The 8,018-nt window shown below is 40.1% G+C and overlaps 1 pseudogene; it reads left to right on the top strand.

The window, feature by feature from the left end:
- Positions 1-980: 980 nt before the first annotated feature.
- Positions 981-3,284, top strand: LOC102487446 (olfactory receptor 149-like; annotated as a pseudogene).
- Positions 3,285-8,018: the final 4,734 nt, after the last annotated feature.

Below are 8,018 nucleotides of genomic sequence, written 5' to 3'. Positions count from 1 at the left end.
TTTTCTGGTACAGGAATGAAGGTGGAAAAAAAGGCATTGGTTTTGTGTTATATTTTTTGCTTATATTAATATCACTTTTGAGAATGAGAATGTTAGAGTGGGGCATTATGACTAATTATTAGCTCCTTTCAAGACTATTTTTGGTAATGAAATGTCAATAGGAAGAGGTCAGTGACTTGAGCCCACAATTGCCATTGGCCTCCTACTCAAGCTCTCTGTGCTTTTCTGTATAAACATAGTGGTAACAATACAGAACATGAAATTTATCATTTTAATCATTTTGCCATATTGTGCCTTTCTGACTTGACTTCTTATATATGTCCTCTCATGTCCTTCTGTTTTCATACAATATAAGTGAAACTTAAGTACTTGCTGTGATGGTCTATGCACTGGTTAGAATATTTCCCACAAATGTTCATGTGTTGGAATATGTGTTCTGAAGGATTTAAGGAAAACAATCTGAATATAACGCTGAGAGAGAAGGGCCTTTGGGAAGACATTAGGCATCATGGCGGGGTCCTCATGGTTGAGTTCTGCTGGGTTGATGAGGAGGAATTCGTCACGCAGGCACATGGACGTGACCTGTTCTCCGCATGTGCTCTCCACTCTCATATGAGATACTATAGAACATCTTGCTACACCTCAAAACTCTATCAACAAAAAGCCCCTCACCAGATAGAGTCCCTCAGTCTTGGACCACCAAACTATGAGCTGAATAAACCTCCATTTTTCTAAATTACTCACACTCAGGTAATTCTGTGAATAGTAACAGAACAGACTGTAACAGTCTGAATATTTGTATTTCCCAAAATTCACATGTTGAAATCCTAATCCCCAAAGTGATGGTATTAGGAGGTGGGCCTTTGGAAAGTGGTTAGATCACAAGCCTTTATAACTGGATTAGTGCCCTCATAAGAGAGGCCCAGGAGAGACCCCTCACCCTACCACCACTGTAAGGACAGAGCAAGAAGGTGCCGTCTATGAACCAGGAAGTAGACATTACCAGGTATTGAATTCACCAGCACCTTGATCTTGGACTTTTCAACCTAGAGCTGTGAGAAATAAATTTATGTTGTTTATAAGCCACTCCATTTAGTATTTTCTTACAGAATCTTAAACAGACTAAGACAGTATCGCTACTGAAATGAAACAAAACATATTAAATATTATAATAATAAATTGGACTACCTTAGAAAATGTAAACAGAAAACCATGTGAATCTTTTTTATACTTTAAATTTTTTTGATTTAATGCTGATAGCCTATACTTGAGTTATATATCAGTCATGCTACACTCATTTCCAAGGTGTTCTCTGTTCAAAAACTGTTCAACAAATGCTTTTCCTGTGAAATTATTTTGCAATAGGTTGATTTAATGTACAGCTTTATAAAAACTTGAAAAGTGGCTCAGTAAGCATTTTGAATTGGTACATTATCCCTATGGAACAGTATTCACAATGATCTTTTCTTTGAGGCTCTGAAGTTATGTGGCGTCGGGGGCGGACTTTGGTAGGTCATCAACATGGACACCTTTGGTTTCTAAGGTGGCATACACTGTAGTACTAGACGCCATTTAATACTCTGCAACTTTTTTTTACAACTTTGAAGTGCTGGTCACATTATTGGATTAGCTTCTTGGCTCTGTTCCTTTGATGAACAAAGGATTTTAGTGTTTTGAACTACAAATCCTAGTGTCTTCCATAAATTTTCACATATTCCATCAAATAAATGATTGAACTAAGTTATTTTGATATTCTTTTCAGTTCAGAGACTATATTAATGTTTCCTTTAACCACATTTTAATAGTTCTTTTTCCCCTTTCCTAATTATGGTGTAATTAAGGAATCATTAAGTTCTAATTCTGGATCCATCATTAGCCATGTATGAGAACTTGAACAAGCTATTTAACTCCCATGAGTCATGATTTTTTTTATCAATTATAAAATGGAAGTATTAATGCCTATCTTATAGGATTTTTAAGGCTTAACTATATAATAATTATGAAAATTTTATGTTAACTATAAATGTACCCTTTTTCTTTTTCCTTTTTGTCTTTAGCTTTCTCTGCCTTTATTAGTCCCTGATACTTTGAGTATGTCATTTGTTCTTCTCTGATAGTAAAACAAAAATCTGCTATTTGCAGTCAAGTTGCCAGCATTCAATCCTCGATCTCAGACAAACATCACCTTCTGGGGACACATGGTTGCTCTGCAGTCTGAACCAATAAATACTTGTATGATCGTTTCAGCAGCCTCACTTTTGTCCTTGGGAATCTGCTTGTAGATATCAGTGGAATTTGGTGTCTTGGATCATGAATTTACAATTTTCTCCCCATCCCTCTTCCAAGAAAGCATCTGACGTCTATGGAGATAAAGAATCACACTTTGGTCACAGAGTTCATCTTTTGGGCATCCCGCATACAGAGGGGCAGGAGACTGAGATCTTTGTTGTGTTTCTGACCTTTTACCTCTGCACCCTGCTGGGAAACCTGCTCATCCTTGTAGCTGTGGTGCCCAATGCCCATCTCCACACCCCGATGTATTTCTTTCTCTACAATCTGTGTTGGATGTTGTCTTCTCTTCTGTGAGCACCCCAAAAATGTTGGCCAACTTGCTAGTGAGAAGCCAAGTTATCTCTCCGGGGGGTTGCATGTCCCAGGTCTCCTTTTATCACTTCCTGGGCAGCACCTAGTGTCTTCTCTACACAGTGATGGCCTATGACCAGTTTGTTGCCATCTGCTATCCTCTGCATTATACCATCATCATGAACCACCAGGTGTGTGCCCTGCTGGCTGCTGGTACTTGGTTTACCAGCTCCTTCTGTGCCACGATTCTCACAACTCTGACCTTCCAACTCTCCTACTGTGGTTCCAATGAGGTGGACTACTTCTTCTGTGACGTCCTCCCTATAGTCAAACTAGCATGTGGTAACACACCTATCATCGAGATGGTGAGCTTCACTAACATTGGCCTCATGCCCATGTCCTGCTTCCTGCTACATCTGCATCATCAGCGCCATCTTAAAGATGCTCTTGGCTGAAGGGAGGCTCAAGGTGGCCTCCACCTGTGTGTGTCACCTCTCTGTGGTCATGCTATTCTCAGGCCCTGTGCCCTCATCTACATCTAGCTGTCTTTGAGTGAAGTGCTGGTCACCCCCATTCAGATCTTTGGCAACGTAGTCACCCCCATGCTGAACCCCACCATCTACACTCTGAGAAACAAAGATGTAAAGGAAGCCCTGAAGAAGCTGGCTAGGGGGCAGTTTGTGTCAGAAGGAAGTCACTAGTCCATTTGTGGGTGAAACTGATTTCCCCTCCTCATTTGTATAATAAACTAATTAAAAAAAAATCTATTGTTGCCAGTTGTAAAGTCTTTCTGCCTTTAGAGCATTGGAGAAGCAATTCTGTAGATACAAACCTGTTACATTGTCCCCCTCTCACAAATTGGAGATGAGTAAACTTTTTCTTTCAAGGTCCAGATAACAAATCTTTTAGGCTTTGTATGTGATATAACCTGCCACAAGTACTCAACTCTGCTGTTGTAGCATGAAAACAGCAATAGAAAACATGTAAACAAATGAGTGAGGACATGTTTCCAGAACTTTCCCTTTCAAAATCAGGTGGTAGGCAGGATTTGCCCTACAGGACATACTCTGCTGACTCCTGTAATAAAGGCCAACTGAATTTGCAAACATTCTTTTCAATGCTATGTTGATTAAGAGTATGCTCTGATGTTGTCTGGCTCCCACCAGGGCACAAGGTGAGTTACTGGTCAGGAATAAGCAGTGAAGGTGTAGATGATGAGGAACACAAGCACACTCCTAGGCATACTCTGGGATACCCTGAACCTACAGTGAGAACTGCCCCTGCAGCAGGTCCAGCTAGCTGGGATATATGCTGGTGCTGGAAATGTGACCTTTTTTCTAGTCTTTGCATCAGAGATGACTTGTAGCAAGTTTTCTTAGGTATGAAAGTAAATGGTTTCTACTTTTGCTTATAAATACAAATCTGTTTGTCTCAGACATTACAGAACCAAGCCTTACCCACTTTGGACATCACTCAGGGTCCTTCTCCCAGAATCAATCACTTGAGTAATGTTCCATTCATAAATCACCATGAGGGATGACGTGGGCACATTAGAACATACTTTTGACAAGATTACCAAATTCCCCCAATATCACAAGATATGACTATGTTTCAGACTAGAGGGATCCTATCCAGTGAATCTTGGGCTACTTTTAGATTGACTCTCTGTGATAAAAGACTTCATGTGTGGAGTGTAGATGAGTTACTGTGGCTTATTTGGTGTTAGGAGCAGACCTTCTTAGAGGGCTGAGAAGGTACCAGAATAATATCAGAATACATGGAGTATTGCACCCCCTTACCTTCACAGGGAAATACATCCTACTGCTGATGATGGTTCTTTAGCAGGAACACACACCCAGAACTACCTACGCTAGAGTCCTGCCTAGTCCTCTCATAAGTAACTTGGCCAACTGAGTTATTAGGATGGTATTGACAACTAGAGTTGGCCTTTGTTTGACAGGGTGGATGGATGGATGGATAGATACAGGATTGATGGGTAGGTCAGGAGATAGAGAGGTAGCTGTACATATATAGCTTTTTAAAGCTATCTCCTACTTTTCCATAAAAGCAGATCCAACAAAAACTCATAACACCAAGCACCCAGAACTTTTCAAAGTACTCAGTGGATTGGAGTTCGTTTCACCATTACCAAGTCTCTGGAACACTGTAAAATATACATTTACTTCTGAGGATAGAAGTCAAATGTTTTAAAACACCTTGCATAATTTCATCAACTACACATTTTAAAAAAACCTTTTAAAGAAAGGCTGTCATTCATTATGGGTGGTTTTGGCTTTGATAGAACTTTATATATCCTAACCCTTAAATTATTTTAAAATATTTGCTACAGGGCATATGTGCTCTCTGGAAAGGGACAGAGAAAGCCGGAGAGAGTGAGATAGCACCTACTCCCAACCCCAGGGAGAATAACCACATTGCAATCTCTTATCCTCCATTTCTCCTTCCTTTCAAGATTTTGTTCATGTATGCACAATTGCCCAGCATTTTTTTTTAAAGTTTTTGTCATAGGCTATGTGTACTCACTGGAGAAGAAAGAGACAGAGAGAGGGAAAGTGAAAAATTATGCCCCAGGAGATGGCCACATTGCAATCTGTCTCCATTCTCCTCTCAGAATTTTGGCCACACATGCACACACACCTAACATGATTTTCAAGCCACCAGTCTGGGACTTGAACCAGAGTCAACCATGTGGGAATCCAGCCACTTTAACCAACACACCATATGCTGACCCCCTCAGCATATTTTTCAAGCTACCAGGTCCAGGACTTAAACAGCATGGTTGGCCATATGGTATCTATCTGCTTTCACCACAAGGTCACAGTGGTAATGAAATCTTTTTTAAAGATTATTTTACTGGGACCAGCAGTTAGCATAATGGCTATGTTGCTGGACTCCCTTGTAGTCGACCACGGTTCGAGTCCCGGACCCGGTGGCTTAAACTCACACTGGGAGTGTGTGCATGCGTGCCCAAGATCCTGAGAAGAAAATGGGGGAGAAGGAATTGTGGAGTGGCCATCACCTTGGGGGGTGATTTCTTGCTTTCTGCCTCTCTCTGTCTTTCTGATGAGTGCACATACCCTATAGCAAAATCCTCTCCAAAAAAAAATTATTTTACTTAACTTTTGTGTTTTTATTTTTATTTTGACCAGAGAGGGACAGAGTGGGAGAGAGAGAGAGGGAAAATGAGAAAGCAATTCACCAGGTTCGGGACTCGAACCACGGTCCCATGTGGGAATCCTGAGTTCTTAACCACCACATCACCTGCCGACCCCAGTTGTAATGAAATTTTAATCTATACTCTACAATGTATTTAGTGAACAACCAAATGACATAATTCAGCATGTTTAAAACTATGTGTCAATAAAGTATGTGTCTGAGACCAGCAGTGAGCATAATGACTGTGTCTCTAGACTCCCATGTAGTCAACCATAGTTCAAGTCCCAGACCTGGTGGCTTAAACTCACTCTGGGCATGTGTGCATGTGTGCCCAAGATCCTGAGAGGAAAATGGGGGAGAAGGGATTGTGGCATGGCCATTGTACCCTATAGCAAAAACCTCTCCAAAAAAAAAAAGGGGGGAAAAAAAAGAAAGTATTAGTCTTCCATAATTAACTCATATTAGAGAGGCTGCACTCTTTATTACATTGGAAAAGCATATTTTCATATTATTTATAATATTTAAAGTAAATGTACATAATTAAAATAATCATATACTTTTTCATTTATTTCAGCAAGTTTATTAAATGTATATTGAGGAGACCAGCAGGTGGCATGGGGACTAAGGGTCTGGCCTCTCACATGGCAGATCACAATTCGAGTCTTGGATGGGCTAGCTTGGAAATCGTGTGTGTGTGTGTGTGTGTATGTGTGTGTGTGTGTGTGTGTGTGTGTTCAAAATCCCAAGAGGAGAATGGAGAAGAAGGGACTGCGGTGTGGTCATCCCTCCCGGGGGTTGATTTCTCACTCTCCCCCTCTCTGTCTCTCCCTGATGAGTGCACACACCAAATGGCAAAAACAAAATGAACAAAAAATTAGACTGTAAAGTATTTGGGGAACTATTTTACAAACTTTTAGACTATCATAACATTTAAAGAATAATGAACACATTTATACATGTAGCAAATTTTCCTCTGTGTACTCACAAATTTTCCTCTGTGTACTTCTGCTGTCCCCCTTCTTCCAGAAGTTATTAATAATCTCAATTTTGTTAAGGCAATACCTTTCTTTTATTAATGGATTCGCCTCAAAGACATTCATCCCCTACACGTGGTCAGCTGTGGGTCAACGACTCAAACAGTGGAGTTGACCAGGGGTGGTCTAGCCACCTTTACCACGATGCCACTGTTTGGCTTCGTATCTATACTTTTTACCCCATGATTGACCTAGGGAAGAGATACTTTTGCTATTTTAGAGTATGTTTGCTTGCCAGAGATACAGAGAGAGAAAGTGAGAAATCCCCCCTTGGGGAGATGGCCACTCTGCAGTCCTTCTCCTCTGTTCTCCTCTTGGGATTTTGGGCATGCATGCACTTGCTCCCAGCATGAGATTCAAGCTGCTGGGTCTGGGACTCAAAAAAATATATTATTTCATTTTCTCAGGTCTTGAGATTTGCTTGAATGGATTCAAAGGTGATTGCCTTTGTTCCTTTCAAGTTTGCTTTGGAGATTCATTAATTTCAAAGCCTATGGCTATAATTTTACATCTCATGCATTCATTTGCTGATGTTGGATATGCAAGGGGTTTCTACTTGCTGCTATTATGAACCAGCTTCTTCATATCTGGGGAATATAGGTTCAAGAGATATAGAAATGTATGTAGAAGGCATCCAAACAGCTTTTCAAAATGAAAGTATTGTAACAAGGAGATTCTTATTCTCAATAAGTAAGAATTATTAGCGCATTCATTCTTGTCAACATTTTATCTCAACATCCTTCTTAATATTTGCCAATTTGATGGTTTGAAATTATAACCCTTGATTACCAATAAAATCAAGTATCTTCTAGTATCTTCTAATATATTTAAAGACTACTTATGTTATCCCTTTGGAAAACTTGTTATTTTTTAGTTCAGTTTTATTTTGACATTTATAAAATTGACTCATAGTAGTTATATATGTATTCTGAATATTAATCTTTTCTTCATGATATGTATTACAAATATTGTCTAGTTTGTAATTCTTTATTGTGTAACCTTTTAAACAAGGAAATCTTTAAAAAAATATTTTCTTGGGAACCAGCAGTTGGTATAATGGCTATGTCACTGGACTCCCACGTAGTCGACCTCGGTTCGCGTCCCAGACCCGGTGGCTTAAAACTCACGCCAGGCGCGTGTGCGTGCGTGCCCAAGATCCTGAGAGGAGAATGGAGGAGAAGGGATTGCGGCATGACCATCCTCCCTGGGGGTGATTTCTCGCTT

This window comes from Tupaia chinensis, unplaced genomic scaffold (assembly GCF_000334495.1).
Source record: "Tupaia chinensis unplaced genomic scaffold, TupChi_1.0 Scaffold147980_1, whole genome shotgun sequence".
Lineage (NCBI taxonomy): Eukaryota > Metazoa > Chordata > Mammalia > Scandentia > Tupaiidae > Tupaia > Tupaia belangeri.
The sequence above is the reverse complement of the archived record's forward strand: the minus strand, read 5'-3'. Positions and strand labels throughout refer to the sequence as shown.